Raw genomic sequence first — 25,408 nt, forward strand, 5'->3', positions numbered from 1 at the left:
ATCCTTCTCTGCTAGAGTCTGGCCTGAGGCTTGAGTTGAAAGCCCCACCAATGCATCCCTTCCCACCATCCTGGGATGTAAATAGACCAGACAGGCACTTGCTCATTAGGACAAGAATGATTTATTCTCTGTATATATTCATGCTTCGCCTCTCTACAGAGCCTTCCAACAAAGCAAGCTCTGCTAGGCTCAGAAGTAGGATGAGATAATTCAACACATTTAACTTAAAATCAATCTTAGGGGGGCTTTAGATATCACAGCCAAGGGAGATTGTGTTCTGTAGAAGCAGTCTGGTTAAATCTAAACTAAGTATCTAAAACCATAAATATGGAACTCCTGATTATTTCTGTACCATGCATACCACTGGAACTCAAAAGTCGCAATCTGATTTTCTCTCTACCAAGCTATATAATTTGCTGGCTCAAGTAACTTCATCTTCCCTGCAGGCCACATATTCACCTAATTTGGGAGGATGAGCCATGTCTGCAGTGAATCAAAGCGTTCAAGTAAAGCTTTCCATCACTTCACACCTCTTATCCTTGCATAACAGCATCACCAATAAAACACACATGCAAACCCAAAGGCACTGTTGACCATATACTGGGAAATAAAGGGAGTGTTCTGTTGGCAGTGTTCTTCAACCTTAGATTCTATTCAGAAATACTCAGAAATAAACCCCAGTAGGTTTAGTGGAACATACTACCAGGTAAGAGAGTATATGACTGCAGACTTAGGGGGGGAAGCATTATGTACAGAATCCTCATAAATGGCAGTCAGTGAAGGGTTCTATTCCAGTGGTCACATTGTCTCATCTGCCCCAGCGGCCCCAGAGAGTTGAGCATCATTCAGTGAAAACATGGTGTGGTCCAGGAAGTAAGATTTCCCCTCACACACTCTAAAATCCTATTCCCTTATGGTGTCCTTTCCCACCTTGCTCATTTGTTTCCTCTTGTATCATCAGCATTTCTTTTACAAATGCATTTATGAGAGAGTCCAAGCAGAGTCTGGGAAGGCAAAGGAAGTAATTTACGGTAAAGAAAAATAGAAATCTGGTGCCTGTGAATTAAAACTACAACAGTGAGTGACAAGTTACAGTAGCGTGTGGTGTTATCTGCATCCACAAGCAATATAAAATCAGCAGCCAGTGCAATTTCCTGATTGCAGTGCCTCGGTGTTGTCACTCGTGATTGCTAGATCCTTATAGTTCCCCTCGAGGCAAATGGGAAACATGAAGGGTGTAATTGGATTCAATAGGGCCACAGCTTTATTTGGGTGGAATCTGATCTGTCGAAAGCTTCCACAACTACCTCCCATGGCAGATCTGCCATTTCATAGCACTCTCGATCTAAAAGCTCTTGCACCTGCTTTTGACTCTCGTGTCTTCTGACCTTCCATTTATTAGTTGAAATATGCCACTTTTGAGTTATGCAAGGTTTAGGGAAGTATCCATGTATTTTTGCCTATTTTGCTAGATTTTTTTCCCCCAACTTAAAAAGGGGGCTCTTCAGGGATGCACCAAGAGTTATCAACTCCTTTCTGGTAGGTTAATGAACATGAAAATCATATGTTCCACAAAAATCTACCATGAACTTAGCCTCTTCATAGAGCTCCCAAAGGGACTGTCAATTGGGCAATGTTCCAGAATGAGACAGGCATGTTCACTCCTTTTGAATATTTAAAAAAAAAAGAGGAGAGGAGAATTTCCCCAGCAACCATTGTAATGTAAAATCTACTTCACAGAAGCTTTATGCAGAGAGATCACAACTTGTTTTGGTAAAATGAATGTTCTAAAGGAAAATAAAAAAGATCAGGGCATGTAACGCTTGCTGGGTATATTTTAAGGGTCTGTCTTTCTAAACACCCATGCTGAGCCATAATGGAGGCACAGCTAGTTAAGGGCCCTACCAAGAGCTTCTTGAAATCAATGGAAAAATCTCCCATTGATTTCAATGAGCTACTCATCTCTTTTTTTAATGCCTATAAAGGGCAATGCACCGGTGAATTAAGCACCACCAGGACTCAAAGAGTGACAGTCCAGGATTTAATAACTAAAGAAATTGTTGCACTGGAAAATAAGCACAAAAGAACAGTCAGGAACAGAATATGTAGGAAGCTTATCAGCAAGAGGCAGGAATTACAGGTAAATAAAAATTAACATAACCATGGCCAATAAATACTATGCATTTGGGAATAAACATCCTAATCCAATGCTATGAAATGAAAACCTCTTTAAAGATACTGTAAAGAAAAAAATGGTCTGTAGCCTCTACAAGTAGAAAGAAAGTGTACACCGCCCAAAACATCAATACAGAATTCTTCACCCAGTTGGTACTTCAGATGCATCTGATGGTAGGGATAGCCAAGCTTATTCACACAAGGCATGCGTACAGCCTTTGAAACCTAAGCACTGTACTTTCTTGTGTAAAAAATAACCCACCAAGAAAGTGAATAAATTCTTTCCAAACTTAAAAAAATCACAAATCACCAGCAGCTCTTTTAAAAATACATGTGTTTTAGTCTCACATATGGCTTATGCTGGAAAGTGGGTGAAACCCAGAAACTCAAGGCTGATGATAGTGCCGAAAGCTGGGCAAGATCCCAAAAATGTGTGGGTGTACAGGCCTATATAGCTGTTCAGCCAGTTTCATGGCACCCTTGCAACTACACCAGGGGTAGCCAACATGGTGATCACTAGATGTTGTTGGACTACAACACCCATCAGTCCAAGCTAGCATGACCAAAGGCCAGGGATGATGGGCATTGTAGTTCAACAGCATCTAGAGGATATTACATTGGCAACCCCTGACTGAGAGCAAGTCGTTTTATCTCACACTATGTGCAAGCTGAACAAAACGGCTTTATACCAGATAGAAAGATTGTGGATCCTCTTAGACAAATGTCCTGAATGCCAGCAATGCAGAAAAGGGGGGATATGCTAAGTTTTTATCCTGAAATGCCCACAAAGTGATCACCTGGAATGGCATTTCTTACTGGCAATGCTAAACAAAAGGAAGAGGGTGGAAGCAAAGCTGTATAAGATGAAGCACATCTATATTAGAGACCTGCAGCAGTGATCAAAATGAATACCATGAACGTCTTTTGTCACACAGGGGAATGAAAGAAGACAGCCTCTTGTCTCCACTTTTGTGTGCACTCTCTCTGGAGCCCCTAGCAGACACACTTGGAATTAGACATTGTGCTGACAGTCAAGAGGTTAACGTCAACCAGAAAGGCTCTGCTCATCAGCATGTTTGCATGTGACACTGCACTCATCATATCCAACCCAAATAAGGTGGCCTTGGTGCTATTTTGCAGGTGGGATTCATGCCAGGAAATCCAGGTTGTACAACAAGCTGCTTCCCTTAAAGATACCTGGCTTTTTGAGGAAAGGAAAGTGATGGAGGGAAGCACTGGGTGCTGTGACATCATATAACCATGAAAAAAGCAGCTGTCATTGTATCACCTCCATGCAAACAAATGGGCATGAATGTATCTGGAAGAAGCCCAGCAGTCATACATTTAAATGATAACAAACCTGTAAGCATCAAAAGACTTAGTCAGAAAGCAGCAGGCAGTGCATATTAAAATATCTAGGGATGCATTTTCCCAAGAATCCCAACCCCTGCATCCTTGCTATGAGCCATGTCTACCTCCATCCCATTCAGGAAAGACATCACAAGTCTCTTGGTATGGGGTCAGCTTTATAAGCCATCCACACCACATCCCCTTTACCTAGCTTGGCACGCCACCCCTTTTGCAGAATGGGAATAGCCAGCTGCCGTTAGGAGCTGAGTAGGAATTTTTGGGGTGGTCTCGAATTGGCCTTTTGCAACTACTCCATACAACCAATCAAAAATGTCATGGTAGGGAATTTAGTCAGCTTTCTGTCGTAACAGGCATGTTGTGAAGTCAGGAATAGTGGGACTTGTAGTCTAATAACATCTGCAGCACTAAATGTTGCCTGTCCCTGGCTTATACCAGAATTATTATTTTAAAATTTCTATATATGAATTGGTATACTACTTATATGCCAAAATGGCTTCTAATCAATGTGTTGGCTTTGTAAACTTTGTTGTTTTTGCTACAACAGACAAACACAGGCACCCCTTTGGAATTTGTGGCTTTATTGATTCATTTCGCTTGACCGGCAATTCTTCTCTGCTATTGTGCTGTTGTTCTGTTGTTTTAGCCTTCTTATCTCCTGCTCCAACATCCTGGAAATCTCAAGCTTGCTGCAGCATTCTGGCAGGAAAATGAATTGTCTTCATCAAACCTAGGTATGTCATGCTAGTTGGAAAGCAGAAGCAAAAACAATGGCAAATGTATTCAGCATCTTAAATACAGACAGTGCAAACACTCAAACAAATGACACACCGTACAGTATCCTTCCCAGTCATTATTAAAGTAGCTCTCTACAGGAATCGGCCATTAGGAAACAAGGCAGGTAAAGAAACAAAGGCCAGCAATTCAGAATTAGAAATATGCAGATTGCTGTACCTTGGCAAGGGAAAACACAACTCTTCGGTTGAGCAAGCATCAAAAAAGCAAAGCTGTTGTGCTGTTTATTCTCATAGCCCTCCTGCATGTCCTATCTGGATTCAGTGCATGCATTCATGCCTCTCTCTTAGCAACATAGGAAGCTGTCTTATACTGTGTCAGACTACTGGATCGTCTAGAGCCGCATTGTCTACACTGAATGGCAGCAGCTCACGGGGGTTTTAGACATTTACAGCCCTACCTGGAGATGCTGCAGACTGAATTTAGGACCAGGCACTCTATCACTGAGCTACAACTCTTCCCCTCATTACTAACAAAGCAAATGTGAGCAAGTGCTGGATGGCTTTTCCTGATTTCCAAATAGGAAAGTTGGAGTTTATTTAAAACAGAGTACAGAAGCAAAATCAACAATAGCTCTTTCCTTCAAACGCATCCAATTATTATCACCAAAAAAAGGGGAGCAGGTAGTCAGGTTACTAGGTCTCCAGGTTACTAGACAATGCATTCATGTTATATAGATGTAGAGTAGAGAAAAGGAGAGGAAATGTTTGTTTGATCTATGTTTAGCCAGTCATGTCTAATCTTTACAAGCCTGTCTATATTTGGCAACAAATGAACACATAGGGACATTGGCTCAAAAGCTTTATAGATTGTTTTATGTGTTCGCTAATTTAGAAGCTAGGAATAGACCCAAGGGAGATGGAGTCTGGGTTTGGTGTTTCTCCTATAGTCTGTAATATAAGCCACTGTGTTGCTTTTCAGCACCATTTACTAATGGTAAACCTACCATGGAGACTTAGGATGAAGGGTGGGCAATTAATAAAAACAATAAAAAGGTAAAGGGACCCCTGACCATTAGGTCCAGTCGTGGCCGACTCTGGGGTTGTTGCACTCATCTCGCTTTATTGGCCGAGGGAGCCGGCGTACAGCTTCCGGGTCATGTGGCCAGCATGACTAAGCTGCTTCTGGTGAACCAGAGCAGCGCACGGAAACGCCGTTTACCTTCCCACCAGAGAGGTACCTATTTATCTACTTGCACTTTGACGTGCTTTTGAACTGCTAGGTTGGCAGGAGCAGGGACCGAGCAACGGGAGCTCACCCCGTTGCAGGGATTCAAACCGCCGACCTTCTAATCAGCAAGTCCTAGGCTCTGTGGTTTAACCCACAGCGCCACCTGCATCCCAATAATAACAATAAATATTATCAAATCCCCTAAAGAGACTGGGTGCAGGGCAGCTCATGAATAAAACTCACAGGTCTAATTGTTCTGTCCGAACAGGTACTTCGTTGTTTTTTTAATGAAGTGTTTGTTGACTTTGTGTAAGCTCTTCATTGCTAGAGGCAGTCTATATGCACTAAAGCTGCAATCCCAACCATGTTAGCCACCCTGAGCCCGGCTTCAGTTGGGGAGGGTGGGATATAAATATTATTATTATTATTATTATTATTATTATTATTATTATTAGTCTACTTAGAAGTAAGTTCCAGTGAATTCATTGGGCCTTACACTTTGGTAACTGGTGTTAGGATTGTACCCTTAATCCACTGTGAATCGTGAAAACCAATGGAACGCATTGTTGCCCCACTCCCAGCCAAATCCCCATTGCTTTCCTCCCACCACCACTGTACGCTGAAATTTTGTTAACTTATGTTGTTCTTTTCTAGAATAGAAGACATTGTTCCTTTTCACACAAAAAGAATACATTGGCGCGCACAAAACAGAACTGAAAACTGTCAAACACTAAATCATGTTTACTACAAACATTTAAACATAAATTAGCTTGAGCAAACACACACAGACGACCGCTTTCTGAATAAAATAAATGTTTATGAAAGAAAATGTTGCCATGAAAAAAGGACTTTTATGTGCTTAAGTGGCATTACACTGAGTGAAGAGGTACTTCCTGCCATCCAGGACACAAAGAGCAAAATATCAACAGGGTGTCAAACTGTTCTTCCTTGATGCCTGAATGAAGGGTGACAAATTTCTATTGAAATCAACCTGCAGTCATAACCCCACTTACCTGGGACCTAGTCCTGCTAAGGCTTACTTCTGAGTAGACACAGTTAGAACTGCAGTCATAGAGGACTTTGTGATAATGGGACATTAGTCACTTCATTAACTTTGTCATTAAGATGCCACAAGATTATTTGCCATTTTTGCTGCAAAAGTCTAACAGGGCTACCCCTCTGGAAATTCATTAACTTTGAAGGCGAACATAAAGAGAAGATAATTGATCTGTAAATGTCTGTTTTAATATACATATTAAAAAATATGTATATTTCAACATCAGCAGATGATGAAATGAAAAAAAGACCAGTGCAAAATAAACCCATTGCAGTGGGATGGAAAATACCAGATGAAAGAATGAATGACTGTTGGAAAAGTTCTAGCTTTGACCTCTAAGCTGTCTGTGATCTAGCCCATGGAGAGGAAGTCATGTGCAGTTAGGGTTTGGCTTTTGACGTTTGTCGAAAACCAGGTTCTGGGTGAAAAGGCCAGTACCTAGGATCTCCAACCAGTCTTTTCCCATGTGTAAACAGGTCAGTGTTCTGTCAAAGGGACTAAACCCAAAGCTTAAACCCAAATTTCAAATTAAACTGGGTTCTGGGCTGGATCTTAAGGTTGTACAACTGCCACCCTGGCCTACAGCAAGTTCTGAATGTGAGGGATGTCAAGCCTTGAACAACCATCTAGAAGAAGCACTTCTATATTAGGGACCCTAAGACCTCCCAATCCATCTCTCTGTGGCATTCTAGGGAAGGGAAATGTCATAACTGCTATTCACTGCAGGTCCTGGAGGTATGAAAGCTTCCTGGTCAGATTAGCTTAAAGTAACAAAAAGAGCCTGCTCTGTGTTTTCCACATAGGAGATCACCCTTATCTCTGTCTCCTGCTAGCTGTGGCAGGAAGCCAGTTTGACAAACAGAACCTGAAGCATGAACTCATCTGACGACGCTTGCTCCACTCATTAGATTCCAGATTCATCTAGTACACTGCTTGCTTCATTTACATACACCTCTGTTGGTAGGATGACTCAAAGGAATTACTTTAAAAGAACTTCAAAGTATTGCAAAAATTGACAATTTAGGGAAACAAATTGATACCATGGGATTATACTACAGGTGGAGGAGAGACAGTCTTGCTATCATTTCTCTGTCAGGCATATCAAACAGTCGCAATCAATACTCAGCCTTTTACAGTAACATCTTCATTAGCTGGTGCATTCAAATAGATCAGTTTTGGCACATCAGCAGAGACGTTCACATCTACTGACTCCAAACTGTAACATTTTTGCAACTCTATTATTTTGCAGTGCCAAATTCTGGGTAAGGTATGCATATACAGTGGTACCTCAGGTTAAGTACTTAATTCGTTCTGGAGGTCCGTTCTTAACCTGAAACTGTTCTTAACCTGAAGCACCACTTTAGCTAATGGGGCCTCCTGCTGCCACCGCGCCACCGGAACCCGATTTCTGTTCTTATCCTGAAGCAAATTTCTTAACCTGAAGCACTATTTCTGGGTTAGCAGAGTGTGTAACCTGAAGCGTATGTAACCTGAGGTACCACTGTATTCTGATCCTGAAGGGAGCCTTTGTACCCAGTTGAAGCTTGGTATAATCAGCTGCTACAGCACAGTTCACCTATTGGGAAGGGATAGAAATCTTTATTTTTCATTCACTGTTATTGTATGGCCACCCAACAGAATAAAACACAATATTAAAAATATGATACAAAACAATAAAAGCAGCACCAATATTTTGGGCAGATACGTGTGAAGTCCAGATTTAAAACACTAAGTTGTTAGAAAGCTCTGGGTGAAGAAAAGGATCTTGAGCTGAGGTTGAGAATACCATGGTTCCATGCAAGCCACTCTAAGGCTGCTGTTCAATAACTAGGGTGCCACCACCAAAAGGCCCTCTCCTGCCTGTCTCAATTTATTTGGCAGGTGCACTCAGCAGTGGTCCAATGAGGATCCGACAGATAGGCAATTTTTCATGTAGTTTCAGGCTTTAAAGGTTAAAACCAGCACTTTAAAGTAGGCCCTGGCTGGGAGAGCATCTGTGTCTCTCTGCTTTTCTTTAGCACCAGTGGAGTACTGCTTCTCTTCAGAATCTCTAAGAGGTACTCTCTCTTCTCTGCCTCAAAATTCCTTATCCGTGCCTTGGTTGTTTCTCAACTTAATTATTATTTTTTTACAAATCGTGTCCTCCCGAAAAAAGGGCACATGTTGCAGTGAGACCTGGAGACTGACCTCCTGTGTTGTGGGTGGGTTGGATTGGTTAGCCACAACACCCGATTGGTAGGTCCCTCGATGTTGGGTTCAATCTGGCCAATGGGGCACAGTCCAAATGGATCGAGGGACCTATATATACCCATGCATGTGACCCAGAGCTTCCTCTTTCAGCTCGTGCATTCGAAACACCCGCCCACCTCTCCCTATTTTTAGGGCATTGTGCGATTGACCTTGCTATGCCGTCATGTGTCGTCTGACGTTGGGACAGAAGCACGGCAGGAATTTCCCCACTTGGCTGATTGGCTGTTGCCATTTGGGTTTCACCTGCCATGTAACAAATCATCACAACTTGTAAGGCTGCGGATAGGAACTGGTTCAGGTGATAGGGATGGGAGAGAGGTCTCGCCATCCCTATGTGAAGGGTATTCCATTAAAGGAATCCAGGGACTCAACTGGTTTGGTCAACCCCCGAGAGGGGGTTGTGCTCATGCCTGAGTCCAGGGGGGCATCTGGTCTCGCCATCCCTATGTGAAGGGTATTCCATTAAAGGAATCCAGGGACTCAACTGGTTTGGTCAACCCCCGAGAGGAGGTTGTGCTCATGCCTGAGTCCAGGGGGGCATCTGGGTGGTGAACATAGTCTGTTCCTGGATTTTCGCCTACCCAGGTGTTCACCCTTGGCTGACCTATGCTGATGGCCCTGGGTCAGCGCTGCCTGCAAGGGTGCAGGGAGCTAGTCGAACCAGAGCCTATGCAACCACTCACCTTCTGTAATCAATAAAGTTGTGGCCTAAATTCTGCCAAAAACCAAAACTAAAATCTGAGTCAAGTGTGATTTTATTTAGGGGGGAAGGTCTCTGGGTCTGAACATGCAAAATACATTTTTGCAAAACATGCACAAATGCCAAATAACAAATTGTCCAAGCAAACATATTTCTTCTAGGGCTGTAAAAAAACAGTGATTTAACCAAAAATGCACAAAAGTGACCCACTAATAGAAGGGAGAGATGAATGAAATTGTCCTTGCAGCTTAGTTTAACTGAATCATTTTGCTGATTTATAAGCATATTTATTTGGGAACAAGTCCCGTTTAACTCAGTAGTAGCTAGACTCTAATCCTAGCCCCATTTACCTGGGATTAATCCCCACTGAATTCAATAGGATTTATCTCAGAGTAGACATGGTTAGGATTGTGCTGCTACTTCTGATTAGACATTCACAGGGCTGAACTGTTAATCTCTGCTTTCCCCTTCACACACACACCAAAAATAGCATGGGATGCATAATAAACCTTTGTGTTTGCTTTTTGAATAAAGCATCTGGGGTTTTGCAAGACTTTTCTTATTTTTAAAATGTAAATATGAAACATTGTAGCATTTCAGATTTAAAAATAGAATTGCATACAACGGCACACTGCTAGTTAATATTTTTTTAGAAGCCTGCTTCAATCACTGGTCTTTCTTTGGACAAGTATTCAACACTGTACCTCTTGAGTATAATGAGCTAATTAAACTACAGTTCATCCATATAATGAGCTACTTGAGGTACAATTCTTCCATTCTGTAAAAGCACCATATGTATTCATTTGCTGTCCAATAAAATGGTGACCCATCACACCCACCCACACACACACACCAGTAAGTGGCAAAGGAGGCAGATTTTTTAAAATGAATTTTCCAAAATTCCAAAAGTACCTAAGAGCTGGGCTTCCTGGCAAAAAAAGGCAATATGGCAGGTGTTCTGATTCCATTTCCTACAAAACAGTTTTAGCTCATTCACTAAGATACAGCCTAAAACCAAACAACTGATTTCTAGGTGAGTGAACCAGTTGAGAAATGGTCATTCTCTGCTTATTATACTTGTAATTTCCACATATTAAGGCAACATGTGGGAAAATATAACTCTGGTGTCTCCTAGCTCTCCACCTCCTCAAACCACACAATTTACCAAAGATCAAGGCAGGAAGCCTTTGGACCTCATAACACAGAGATCACATAAGATTCCATCTATGGTTATAGGAACCTGACAGCTCTGTCTCACTGAACTCTGCCAGGGCTCAGTCTCAGAACACAGAAAGCAGGAAGAGATGAAACTGTCCCCTGAGCAGGTATCTGGTAGAGGACTGAAAATAAAATGAAAATAAAAGATATAGTTCTTCATGCAGTGCATCATTTAATGGAATCTGCTGCCACAGCATGTGGTAATGATCAACTTAAGTGACTTTAAAAGTGGGTTGTACCAATTCACTGAGGAGAAGCCTGTCAGGGGCCTCTGAAGTTCAAAGGCCATATGTTACTGTGGCAACTAGAATGGTAGATTTGGTAGGTTCTTCATCTGATCAAGCAGGGCTCTTTTTAGAGTGCACTTCACAGGTAACTATAGTTACAGTCAAACCTCAGTTTTCGAATGTCCCAGCTGCCGAACGTTTAGGAAGCCAAATGCCCAAAACCCGGAAGTGAATGCTTCTATTTCTGAACGCACCTCAGAAGTCAAATGGCTTCTAAGGTGTGTTTCTCCATTTTTTCAGTGGATTTTGCTGCCAGCCCTTTGATCCTTGGTTTCTGAACGTTTCAGAAGTCAAACAGACTTCCGGAACAGATTACGTTTGAAAACCGGTACTATAATCTGCACATATAGGAGATTAAGAAAAAATACTTCTAGACAGGTGACATTTTCTTCAGGCAGCTGAACTCCAGCATTGTTTTCCTAGAAATTAAGCACACTGCTTACATTCCACAACTGAATTCCACATTTATTCAAGGGAAATTCAAGGGCATAATATTTTTAAAGGATAATGATACGCTACGTGGCCTGCAGAGTATACATTACGCTTTTCTGAAGTGGTGCTTCGACATGATATATCCATTAGTTTTCTAACTCTACTAATTGTAGATTCTATCATGCTGAAGTGATTATGAGAGCCAATTTTAATAATATCTTCCCCCTTTTATGCATAATAAGCAATTTTAGAAGTCATTAATAACTTGTGAATAAAGTGAAATGAAGCCCATAAACATTAAAAAAGAGTCACTACTGGGCAAAGGACTAAAAATAGTTCCAAGCCACTGGATGTCACAAAGGATTGGTAATGAAATAGAAACCCACTTTTATAGGATCTGGCCAGCTGAACTAAAAGCAATTACAGCTTGACAGCTTGCTAGGTACATAATGAAATGTTGGATTTTTACGGGCAGGTGTCAGCATTAGGAAAACTGTCAGTTCGGCACTAATTGGTACCCTTGGATGGCAGTCTCATTATCGAGAGATAGGAGAGCATGGCCAGGGTGCTGCTAGTGATGAAAACTGCTCACACGTTCATTTTAACATGCAGGTTTGATATTTCCCTTTAGGATCTCTAACAAGAGGTAGAGATGACCGTGATGAGAGATCATTCCCTGTGAAGGAGAGGCTATTGTTGACTCAGGTTATCTTTGTATAGCTCTGCTCATGTACAGGCTGAAAGGGAATAACACAGCTGCTGCAGCCAGCTCAAGAGTATCTCATCCTTAAGCAGACAGAATCATAATGTGCACCCAGCACCCTTGTTCGCATGTGAGGCCAAGCCAAGCCATAGATTCACACAACTGAGCAAATGTTTTGGCTTCTGGAGAGCAGACTGTGGCTCCTTTGCTCCTCCCTGGCCATTTTGATGCAGTGCTCTGCTAGGCCATAGTTTGCCTTAGGGCAACCATAGGCAAACTCGGCCCTCCTGATGTTTTGGGACTACAACTCCTATCATCCCTAGCTAACAGGACCAGTGGTCAAGGATGATGGGAGTTGTAGCCCCAAAACATCGGGCGGGCTGAGTTTGCCTATGCCTGCCTTAGTGTGTCATCTGAACCTGGGAACCTGATTTGGCTCTCTCTAGACAAACCACAAGCTGTAACACCAAGGGTTGTCCCTGTGGTTTACAGGTCATGTGAATGGAGGGGATAACCCATCAACCCAGGTTTGGCCAACACACTAAGCCAATCCATAGCTTAGCAAGATGACCATGGAGGAGCAAAGCAGCTTCTGTCTCCTCTCAGGAAGTCTGCATGTTTGATCATTAGCACTATGCTGTGCTTTAGCTTAGCACTGCGTGCAAACCAGATCAATATACAGGTTACCTCAGGTTAAGAACTTAATTCGTTCTGGAAGTCTGTTCTTAACCTGAAACTGTTCTTCACCTGAGGTACCACTTTAGCTAATGGGGCCTCCTGCTGCTGCCGCGCCACCATCGTGTGATTTCTGTTCTCATCCTGAAACAAAGTTCTTAACCCGAAGTACTATTTCTGGGTTAGCAGAGTCTGTAACCTGAAGTATCTGTAACCCGAAGCGTCTGTAACCCGAGGTACCATTGTATGCTAGTATCAGTCCCAGACATGCTCCCCACTGCTAGGACTGATTTGTCCTCCTAAATCTCTATTGTCTGCTCTGACTTGGAGTTCCTCTCCAGAGTCTTAGGCACAGGCCTTTCCCATAACCTGCTTTCTTTGCTTAGGCATTTGTAGTTTGCTAGTTGTCAATACTATGTAAGATGACATAATGGTTCTGTAGTTTTAACCAGTTGGCTTAGTCATATATTTATCTGCTCTCATTTTTATATTATTACGCTTATGCTATTTTTAAACGGAGTTACTATGCCATGCCCTGGAGTCACTTACAGTAAATTGTGGCCTAGCAATATTTTAAAGAAATAAAGAAATTACTTGCTACCTGTTCTGTTTAACAGGATATGACAGGGATTGAAGCTAGGACTTTTTGCAAGCAATGCATTTGCTCTGCCCCTGAGCTATCTGTGATCCCTCTCCTAAGAAGAAAATGCCGAAAACACCAGCCAGGCCAAAACAAAAACAAAAACATGAAAGGTAGTGGTACAGCATTTCTGATTCAGCTCCCACCTCTCCACACAATTTGGATGCATGCCAGGAGGCAGTAAGATGGTGGAAAGGGCTTTTGTGGGGCATTCCAACTTGGCACACCCTAGGGCCCCCTCAGCCTCTCTCCCCCACTTCCATAGCTCCAGCACTTTTCAAGTAGGGAAGGGGTGAGAGATTGACAGCATCTCTAAGATGGTCTTGACTCGTAAGCCACCAGCTGCCAAACACTATTCTAGGGTATTATGCAGACTAGATAGGACAATCACATGTTTCTCGATAGTCCTGTCTTAAAGCAGTCCAAACAACAACCCAGATGATTGAATAAATGAGCAGTGTGGTTTTCACATCAACGTGAGATGATTCAAACTGATGCTAATAATAATGGCCCCACGGTACAACCATCAGATGACTAACTACTGTTGCTGGTAAAAATCTGTTATGATATTTAGCATCTGTATCCTTAACCCACAGGAGAAATGCTATTTACCAATACAGAGCAGACAAATTCCACCAAGAAGCAAAAGAAGAAGCCAGCAAATTAAAACTCCTGAGGACAATAGGCACAGTTCTACATAACCAACCAACAACGAACTTCAGTCTTTACTCTAGACTTTGTGCCACACACTCCCTTGTCAGGAGCCAGTCAGTTGCAGTGCAGCAATTTAAAAAACAACAACATGGTGTCATTGAATTTAACTCTATTCAAAGAAACCAAAGTAGAGCAGGCCTAGTGATCCCAGCAACTTTTCGCAGTAGGTCTTGCCCCAATGAGGCAGTTGTGAGGACTGAAGGTCCCCAACTTCCCCCACCTGCTTAGTCCACTCCTTTCCCCACGTAGTCATGGAGCTGGTCACAGCAGAAGGGGGAGACTCCCTGGATTCTTCAGCAGCCTGCCTCACCACTGCATCTTGGCCCCCCTCCTTTCCAGCCTCCTCTTCTGCCTCTGGTTCTGGACTTCTTCTGCCACAGCCTCGTCCTGCTCACTAAACCCTGTTTCCCTTTCAGCTTCTGACACCTCCTCCCAGTCTTCTCCCTCTTCTGCCTCTGACCACTCATCACCAGTTCTCTAGCTCTGAGCCTTCTTCCCCTGGTGGTTCATGTGGAGGTTCCCAGCTGGTGCCTTCCATCACTCCTCTGCATCCATCCCGTCCATGACAACCCTTTTGGTGCTGGCAAGTGGAGATGGAGTTCTACACACAATCACCATTCCAAGCAAGTTTCAGTTTGATTTATGCCTGTGACAATTTCCCATAGTAGCTGACTATAGAACCTGAGATTGACGCCTTTAGGGGGAACCAAGGAATGGTATTTGGGACTGCTTGAAAACAATAATTTTTCTCTCGTATTTTGTGGAGAATTGTGGACCATGCATGTCTGTTGTTGTAACTTGCATTTTCTAATTGTGTACATCTTGAAACAAGACCCTCCTGGCCAGTCCGATGACCACAAAGATGCAGAGGATGCCAGTGGCATTTGATGGGCTAGAGTTGGAATAAAATTCTCCATTTTCAGCTCAATTCCAGCATAATCCAAATTCTCTCTTTATGAACAAATAACTATTGGTGTTTTAGTGCCTTGGCAATTAATTGGATGAAATGTGACAGCAGAGACTTGCTTCATGTACTGACCATTTGCCTCTGCCCGCTAAGTATAGTATTTCAGAGTACTATCAATCTGATTAATTGAAAGGCTGAACAGCACCCTGTAGACACCTTTGGCCTTCTTTATGAAGTAGACAACCTGGAGCCCTTACTACAAAATGGCACATTTATTTTGTAGCAGCAGCGTGCATGCCTCCTGTTTTGATTCATGTTGGTTCCCACTCTTGAGCTCCCCTGGAAACTCCACTTTATTAATGCCATAAATCTCCATATACAGAGCAACCTATTTATTACCACAGAATGTAACTGTCTTACAACACCATGAAATGTTGATTTCCTCTAAGTTCAGACTGAAGCTATAAATCCACCTCCATCATTATAAAGATCGGGCTAGGTTTACTGTTATGTCTTCTAGGGTGTCCTCCTATATTGGTCCTCAAGTTATGAGGGATTCATATGATCTCCAGCAAACTAACTCTGACAATAGGAATCCTTGAAGGCATCGTGAGCTTTAGATAGATTTCCTGAACCAGGGTTGTGGGGACCTCTGGATATCATTTCTCTTTGTCAGTGACGTTCTTTTCACCACCACTGGTGCTGAGGACCACACAGGTAGGGGAAAGGAAGGAAGCACAAGAATTTCAAGCTTGGCCTTAAGGGAAGTCGTTGCATTAGAAGATTTATCTGTCTGATAGATTTGTATTCTGATACTTCAACTCTTCGTGTTCCCAGGTCAGCAAACAATAAAAACAACAACAGTAAAAATCTAAAAAATACAATAATTAATTACAATAAAAACAACCGAAAAAAATCTCAGCAACAAATATAAATCCTGCTGCTCTGTTTTTTGTTTTTGTTTAGGTTGTTTTTAACTGACAGAGATGATAAAAGTAGCAAATCCCAGAGAGAATGAAGACATTTTAACTGGGCATCTAAAAGACATCAGCATAAGTACCAGCAGGTTAGCTGGGGAAAGTATTCCAAAGGCAGAGGCCACCACTGAAAAGGCATTGTCTCTCTATTTTTCTGTTTCTCTTTATCTCATAGCAATTGGCCACCTAAGGAGAGTTTCAGGGATAGAGCTAGATGTGATGTTAAATATGTATTTGCATTTCAAATCCATGTTTTTTAATAAAAATGCAGTTAGAAACTGTGTGTAAAGGATAATTACTTAGATCACAGTAGGTAGGGAGTAGGTACAGCTTTCCTCCCCAGCTGTAATCCTGAAAAAGTTGGGGCGGGGTTTGAAGCTACAATTTGGATTGGGTACAAGTAGCAGCTTTAGAGATGCAAATTTTGTCAGAACTGAAGCACTGAGAGGGATGGGTTAAACTCCCCTTCTCATCTGCTGCAGTCCTGATATCAGCCCCTGCTGCCCACTCCAGCAGGTGCTGGTTGCCTTTTAAAGTATGTATGCTAAATGCAAGAACCCATTGAGGGGTCTCTTCTCATTTGATCCTCAGATGGAGATCTCAGTGACTGGGTGAATCGCAGAGTTCATCCCCATGATTCTTGAGCAATCAAAACATACATATGGCTGGGTATTTTGATAGCAAAGTTGTTATTTTATGTATTTGAGAAGAAACAGTTTTATATATGCTATAAGTAAGCAAATTCAAATTGAACATTTTAGAAACAGTTAAAACAAAAAACTTTTGTTAGCTTAAATGGTATCTTTGTTACTAAAGAATGTACAAAACAGCAACTGTTGTTAGCTGTTGGATAATTTCGAAGCTCAGTGAGCTGTACAGATTCATACTAATCTTCTTGCTTCAATCCAGGCTTTTCCATAGCCATCTAGCCTTCCATTAACAAGTGTAGGTGGGGATCTTATAGCCATCCAAATGTTAATAGATTCCATCTCCTATTATCCCTTGGTGATGCTGCCCGAGACTGATGGGAGTTGGAGTCCCATAAAGGATTTGAAAATACTTGAAAGGTGGGGCAAAGGCATATTTTAAACTAAATTATTTCCATGTCCTTTGTTGTTGTTTTTGTAATAATAATAATAATAATAATAATAATAATAATAATAATAATAATTTATTATTATTTATACCCCGCCCATCTGGCTGAGTTTCCCCAGCCACTCTGGGCGGCTACCAATCAAGTGTTAAAAACAGTACAGCGTTACATATTAAAAACTTCCCTGAACAGGGCTGCCTTAAGATGTCTTCTGAATGTCAGGTAATTGTTTATCTCTTTGACATCTGATGGGAGGACGTTCCACAGGGCGGGTGCCACTACCGAGAAGGCCCTCTGTCTGGTTCCCTGTAGCCTCACTTCTCGCAATGAGGGAACCGCCAGAAGGCCCTCGGCGCTGGATCTCAGTGTCCGGGCTGAACGATGGGGGTGGAGACGCTCCTTCAGGTATACAGGACCGAGGCCGTTTAGGGCTTTAAAGGTCAGCACCAACACTTTGAATTGTGCTTGGAAACATACTGGGAGCCAATGCAGATCTCTCAAAACCGGTGTTATGTGGTCCCGGCAGCCACTCCCAGTCACCAGTCTAGCTGCCGCATTCTGGATTAATTGCAGTTTCCGGGTCACCTTCAAAGGTAGCCCCACGTAGAGCGCGTTGCAGTAGTCCAAGCGTGAGATAACCAGAGCATGCACCACTCTGGCGAGACAGTTCGCGGGCAGGTAGGGTCTTAGCCTGTGTACCAGGTGGAGCTGGTAGACAGCTGCCCTGGACACAGAGTTAACCTGCGTCTCCATGGACAGCTGTGAGTCCAAAATGACTCACAGGCTGTGCACCTGGTCCTTCAGAGGCACAGCTACCCCATTCAAGACCAGGGAATCCCCCACACCCACCCGCTCCCTGTCCTCCAAAAACAGTACTCTGTTAGCCGCCATCCATCCTCCAACCGCCTCCAGGCACTCACACAGGACCTTCACCGCCTTCACTGCTTCTGATTTAAAGGAGAGGTAGAGCTGGGTGTCATCTGCATACTGATGAACACCCAGTCCAAACCCCCTGATGATCTCTCCCAGCGGCTTGTAAGTTATGTTCATGGTCACATGAGCAAAGAATCCATCATATTTTGCCTTTCCAGAATTTTTGAAATCCCTGTAGTAGGAAACCCTGCAAGAAATTACAGAAATGAGAGGCTTCATCCATCAAGGAGCAGAAGCATCTATACTCATCAACATGGCATTGTCCAGGGAAGAGTAAGATGTTTTCTATGTTTTGACAAGAGCAGATGTGAGCATAGTCACACAACATTACAAGGGCCTTGGGGCTTCAGACTAAACCTCCAGGTGTTACTAGGGCTTTGGGGATAACCAAATAAAAGTTCTCTTTCACAGCAAAGACACAACTAAATGCATCTGTTTTTAAAAAAGGAAAAGACGTGATCATGTATATTTTAAAACTTTGGTTTTTCCTCCCTATTCTGCATCATATAACCTCTCAGTCATCTTCCAACAGGTAACCTTGACTATTTCCTTTTAAGTTCTTTTAAATTTGTTGGCTTCAGAATCATGCAGGCTTGTATGTTTACTCAGCAGTCAGTCCAGTTCAATGTGGCTTACTCACTAGTAAATGCATTTAGGAATGCATTCTGCTTTTACCATGCCAAATCTCTAATTTTTTGCCCATGAAGGGCATCCCAGTCACCATTCATATACAGCAACCAGTGTGTTGGCTGGGGCTGATGGACATTATAGTCCAAAGCATATGGAAGGCATCAGGCTAGAAAGGGCTTATAAACACACATCCAAAGAAAGTTTCTTCCACCATTATTTCCTGTGATATTTCTGTGAAAAGTGGGCCATTTTCAGTGTCATAAAAACATTTGCTTTGTACTTTTGCTAGCATACAGGACAGGGAGAACAATATGTACTGAAAATAATAATTACAAACTTTGGTTCAATAAAAGCACACTCAAATCCACCCTCTATGTTGCAGGATCAGAAAATGCTACTGGCAGTAGAAAATGAGTATATTCAAAGGTATCTAGCAATGAAAGAGGATCTATATAAATTGATACAGAAAACAGTTTCAACACAATCACTTAACTCAATGTTAAAGTCAAGAAGACTGCAACTAGCTGTCAAAAGTATTTCTAAATTATATTTTGTCACTTTCTGGACAGTGCACTTGGTTCCCCTCTTTAATTTAAAGATAAGAGAAAATCTTCAGGTTTGATTTTTTTAAAAGGGTTTGCAGCTTACTGTAATCGGATCTTGTTTGGAATTATTGCCAACGTCAAGACTTCCAACTTTGTAAATAAATACAGTGGCTTAATCCATATATACAAGATACAGCTATTGCCTCTTATTTGTTTTTTGAGCAGTGCAGTGGTGTCTTCATCATAATCATCTGAAGCCTTGCATGCAATGGACATATCAAGTTGTGTGCACCTTCACTGGCTCTATGCACCAGTGGTGTCTGGTGCCAACTGAGTCTAGTGGGGTGGAAGGCAGATAAGCCAACAGTAGGTGGAGTGTTAGGGGAGGGGTAGTACATCTGCTGGGGGACATGTCGTGCTGCTTCTGGGGTAGTTTGTCCATCTTTGGTCCTCACACTGTACTCAGCTCTCACCTGTGTGCTCCCAGAAGCTGTCAGTATGTGACAGTGGCCAAACCCCAGGAACTGCTTCGACTGGCTGGCTAAACCAGGTGAGGAGAGCTGATGGGTCTCAAACCCTCAGTGAGTTAAGGACTTCCCCTGCATGCAAAGACAGGACCCAGCAGTTTGAGCGGACTAGACCAATAGTGGATCCAATGGTCAAGAAGGCAGTTTCTGCACATGTTGTAGAGGGACGTGAGGGGCAGATGCGGCTCATCAATCTGGGAAGGTAGCCTATCTAGGAGAAGGAAAACTCTAATCCTAAATCTCCTCTGCCTTGTGGGATTTTTTAGGGAGAATAAAAGGCTAAGGAATAACCCTACACAAATCTGGGGTAGAATCCCTAAGATGGTTAGCTGGTGCCTTGCACACCTCCTTCTGGCAACTCCTGCAGCCCAGCTGGTGCCAAATGTATTGCCCTGCTTCCTTTTGGACCGCACCAACAAAGTTGAGAGGGGAGTCTTGTTGTCTGGGGAGCCCGGGACCTCCATACACACTGCCCAGGCTTGCCACCTAGGCAGGTCACTTCAGTGCTCCTAACTCAGTGGTTTGACTTCACCCCCAGAGGTGCACTCCATTGTCTCTGGTCATATCCAACAAGCCTCTTCTCATAAACGCCCATGGTATTTGGTTTTTCTTTTGCAGTATTCACAGCCATCTAAAAAATGCAATGTTCTCCTATCCTTCCCCACCCCAATGTCCAAACTGGAAAGGAGATATTCTTTGGCAGTATATTAGAAATCATAACTATGGCACCATATGAGGGGGCGGGGAACCTAATAGCCTAGCCAGAATCTTCTCCTACTCAAATAGGGCTTTACTTTCTACAGCTGTGTGTAGGCTATTGCTGAGTAAGACATAATGATGACCGTTGCATTTGCCTACACACCATCACTGAGCATTCGCTATCAAATTTGTTGTAAGTAAAGTGTTTAAGGATACCTTGAGCTTGAAAGCTGCTATATAACGTGAAACTCTATTATTCTCTCCTGATAGCATATCAAGCATAACACCATTTCCATGCAGTTTAAGAAGCAATTTAAAAATCCCAAGACAGTGTTCTGTGCACTAAAATTTCACAGGCGTCTCTCTTCCTGCTACAAACCACATCAAATTAGAAGCTAGTGCTTGAATTCATATTGCCAAAGAGAACATCCATGGAATGACAGGGCATTTGCATTAAAATTGCTTTGGGAAGTAACTAAACTACATACTGATTGTAAAACATATATTCATTCCCACACCTAGAAATTCCCAAACAGTAGTCAGTTGAGGGAATATCGTTCAGAAGCTTTAGGGCTGCATGTTTACAAGGCAACTTCCAGCTGTTTAGAGCATCTCTAGATGCTGGACAAATCCTATCATGACAGATGTATCATTTTATGCATTATCTAACCAATCCTTCTACACAACCTGCATGGCAGTAAATCTCACTGAAATCAACAGGATTGCATGGTGTGGATTGTAGTCACAGTGTCCTAAACTGCTCATTCTGAAGTAAGAAGAAAGCTTTATATTCTTGCAAATAATGTCATTGTTTTACATACTTCTGCTTTACATTGCCGTCACGATGGTAAAGTGGGCTTATGTCATCTTTGCCAGTATAAACAGTGGAGTAATGAGTAGGTGTTAGAAAAAAATTATTTTATCTCTGCATGGCACTAGTTAAATTGTTGCTGGAATAATACATTCTGTATTAGCAAGCACAGTTTGAAAAAGAATGTTGGAATATGGGGCTGAGAAAAGAAAACAGTTGCATGAATAAAATGTTGAAGAAGGCTTGTGCTGAGAGAATGAAGGAGCTTGGTATTTTTAAATGCTGTTAAATATTGTTAAGTGAGCTTACTGGGTAATGCTGAAAAACATAGGAAGGCGCCTTTTACTGTTAGTGCATCTTGCACAGTCTTTTTCACACTGACTGGAAGTGGTTTTTCAGGGTTCCAGAAAGTGGCCTTTGCCAGCACTCCCTGGAAATGCTAGGTATTAAAGTTGGAATTTTCTGTGTGCGAACCATGTGCTTGTCTACTGCAAATACTGTGTGTGAACCATGTGCTTGTCCAGCAAATACTGGACTGGGAACGTTATGCTTGCTGTTAAACAAGGAATTCACCCAGGATAGGCTTAAGAGCTCTGTAGTGGGAAGAAACACCTGCTTCCCATAATCCAGTATCAACTGCAATGTGCTTCATTTAGAATGCTACAGTCACATGGATGTAGTCATGCTACTGTGAATAGGATATGCCCAGGCAAGCATTCTGCAAGTGGTTAAGAGCCTGAGCTACAAACCAGGAAATCCCTGGTTAATTCTCACCTCAGCTATAAACTCACTTGGTGAGAGATCCAGCATGCACGCGAAGCTCCTGAGCTTGTGCAATCTAGGGAAAGCAGCCTGAAACACTGCCATCAATGTGAGGGACATGTTCGCTGAGAGATCTCGGGGTACACTGGTCCCAGCCTTTGATCAAACTGACAAAAACTTTATTGCAAGCTTACATAGGGAGCAGTGTTTTATTTCTTTTCATTGATAAGTTGTTGAAATGAAAATATTGAGCGTCTCCACGTCAGAATCTTCATAAATGATTGTGCAGTTTAAATTTCCAACAGCTGAATGAAATTAAAGATCTGATAGCCAAACAACTTTTATCTGACATTCATTTACTATGCTGGAAAGCTCAATCACTGCTGTGCTCAAGGATTTATGAAGGAAATCTTAATTATTGTCTGTAAATGTAAGAAACAAGCTTACCACATAAAACATTCCTGAGGAGTGATGAGATTGATATAAATTCCACAGTAATGTCAGTGTCTCGTGAGTAATGCCCCCTATTCCAGGCAACTCTTTGTAACATTATAATGAAGCTACCCACAATATCGTTGCAGCAAAACATACTTTTTGTCTTCATAAAAACAGTCCACCTTCTAAATCTGTCTGAACATTATCAGGCCCATAACCAGGAGTCAGCTCCATAGGGCTCCCAGGAGGACCCACTGCTTGAACCACACAGGCCCTGTGGTCCTTTCAGCACTAGACAAAAGAAAACTAGCAGCCATCCATCAGAGCAAAGGAGAGCATACTGAATCAGGCCAAAGTCTCATCTAGTCCAGCTTCCTGTTTTTTCACTGTGGCAACCAGATGCCTATGGGAAGCCTGACAGCTAGACCTGACAGCAACAGCACTGGAGCCCAGGAGGTCATGGGCGCTGCCTGTCACTTTAATTCCCCCATTATGACTCTGGGAATTAATGTAGCATTGCTACACCATGGCACTGTTTTGGTGCCCCAGAGGCATTGTGGGGGAATTAAAATGGCAGGTGCTATCAGCAGCACTTGCTAACTAGACCACCTTTTTACTACTGTGCCTTCTGTTGCCTACCTTGAGGGATGTTTACCATCATGAAGGAGCCCCATCAAGTCTCCAGTTAGAAAGATCTATGCCTTTATTTATCACTATTGATGCAGCAATTGAACAAGAATTACAACATACCCATGTCCTTCTGTATTTTCAATACAGAGAATGTCATTGTTTTTTTAAAAAAACCAAACACTTTAATAGTTTACATCACTGTTTACTCTGTGTTCTGGACTTCAGCCAAAGCAAGTAGGGTGACCCCATTGTACTGAATCTGAGTCTAGGAATGATAATCCCACTGTATCCACCCACTGCCCCCCATGGGAAAACTACCATGGAAAAAGAATCACACTGAAGTGCAAAAACCACACTGATGGAAGCAGAAGACTTTTCCTGCTTGGGCAGCAGAGCAAAGAACACTTTAAAAATGTTTCAGACAGACACAGTGCAAATACTTCTTCTGCTCTGTATCCACAGGTCAGACAATCAATACATCCAGCAGTTACTTGATGCTTATAACATGACAGGAAAAGGTGTGTGCAGTGTATTTCACGCATCATAATGCACACAATTCTTCCTCTCTCTGTAAGAGGCCCTATGTTTTTTGTCCAGTTCTCCTTACATGCATATCTTTCTCAAATCCCTGAAGGTTTTTCCATTCTGAGACAGCATTTTTCAGGTTCATTCCTCCACCAGTATTCCCACAAAGTGAGAAAACAATACATCACAACCAAGACTTTGTTTTGTAACAGAGCAAAGGTTTTTTATAAAGTGAATCTCATAATAATGTACAAACATGACTCCCAGAATTCTGACAAGGAAATGGGGTACAAGGAAGGTTTCTGTCTTTGGTGGATATTGCTGAGCTGGTTTTGTTTCCATTCTTTGCTTACAGTGAAACATTTTGCTCCTAAGGGGCCAGGCTTCTCTTCAGCAAACTTTCTGGGGGCATGTGGACAGATGTGTAATGTTGTCTTTCTTTTGAATTGTGATTTTGCATTGAAAGGAAACTTCCCTCTCCCCACAGTGAGGGTGCTGGGGTTTTTTGGGGGGACTGTGTACCCACTGCCAAACATCTCCTTGCATAGTGAAAAGGGAACTCCACAAAAATTCAACACAGCCTATTGTATTTCCACTTTTCTTGGGAATACTTCATTCCTACTCAATTTAGAGATCTTTAAATTTGGAGAATTTGAGACTCCCTGTTTAGTTTTGTAATCTTTTCAGTGAAAGGAGCCCATATCCTTATAAACCAAGCACACATTGTCCCGGAAATACTGTCGGCAAATTGCATTTGTTGCTCTGTCCCACCAACAGGGATCTATATGAGAACAATAAAACATGAAAACAATAAACCCAGGTTCCAGGTGTGCATACTTCTTCTTTTTTGTTTCCCAGTTCAAGAGTATTTTAATGCAGCAAACAAATGAGCAAAAGAGAAGAAAGGTTGGGTGCAGTGAATGTTTTATTGTGTACCACATTTTTTTTAAAAAAATGATTCGTCACTTTCAGTACTTTGGTTATGTTTTCAGATAATAAGCCACCCACGCAAGCTGCCATATTAATTGAATTGCCCTTATAAACAAAGCACTGTCATGGGGAGTGCCTTTCAAGAGGAGAAAGGCTTTCTCCCGCAACATAACAGTATAATTACTGAAGCTAAACCAATATCCATATCTGCTCGGCTTCTGTGTTAAAAGATAAGAGCAAACCAGAGATTAGGGAATGAGATCCCAAAAGGAAAGCTGGTTAACAGGAAGGAAAAAACCCCTAGACCCTTCTGAAAAGGTTTTGCTGTTTTTAAAGATGCAGGCAATGCCATTTGTTTCTCCTGACTCAGAAAATGGTCTGGAGACACCTGGTGCAATTCTAAGTGGATCTGGCCCCGCAAGCTGCCTGCAGAGGAAACATGATGTTGGGGGGGTAGATTAAAAAAGCAGTATCCGTATCATACATTTAAATCCCTTTTATTCCATTTTTAACAGTCATGACTTTCAGGCCAACAAATCCTGGGAACTGTATTTATCACAGAGGTACTGCTCCAAACACCCCAAAAAAAATCAAAGTTCCCATGGTTCTTGAAAGGGGTAGGAGGAGCCATGACTGTGAAAGTGATATAAGTGGTACAAGTGTAATAAATAAATGTAAAAAGGTAGATGACAGAGTAAAATACACCACAGCCTTAGACCACAATCACACCATACATTTAAAGCACACTTCAAAAACGATTTGCTATCCCCCAAGAATTCTGGGAGCTGTCGTTTCTTAATGGTGCTGAAACCTGTTAAGA

At 42.2% G+C, this 25,408-nt stretch overlaps 1 protein-coding gene across 2 annotated transcripts in view; it reads left to right on the forward strand.

The window, feature by feature from the left end:
* Positions 1 to 25,408, forward strand: part of KCNJ6 (potassium inwardly rectifying channel subfamily J member 6) — a 116,657-nt gene that overhangs the window by 17,732 nt on the left and 73,517 nt on the right. The window lies entirely within an intron of this gene.

This window comes from Podarcis bocagei (genome assembly GCF_964188305.1).
Source record: "Podarcis bocagei genome assembly, chromosome: 6".
In the NCBI taxonomy this organism is placed as follows: domain Eukaryota; kingdom Metazoa; phylum Chordata; class Lepidosauria; order Squamata; family Lacertidae; genus Podarcis; species Podarcis bocagei.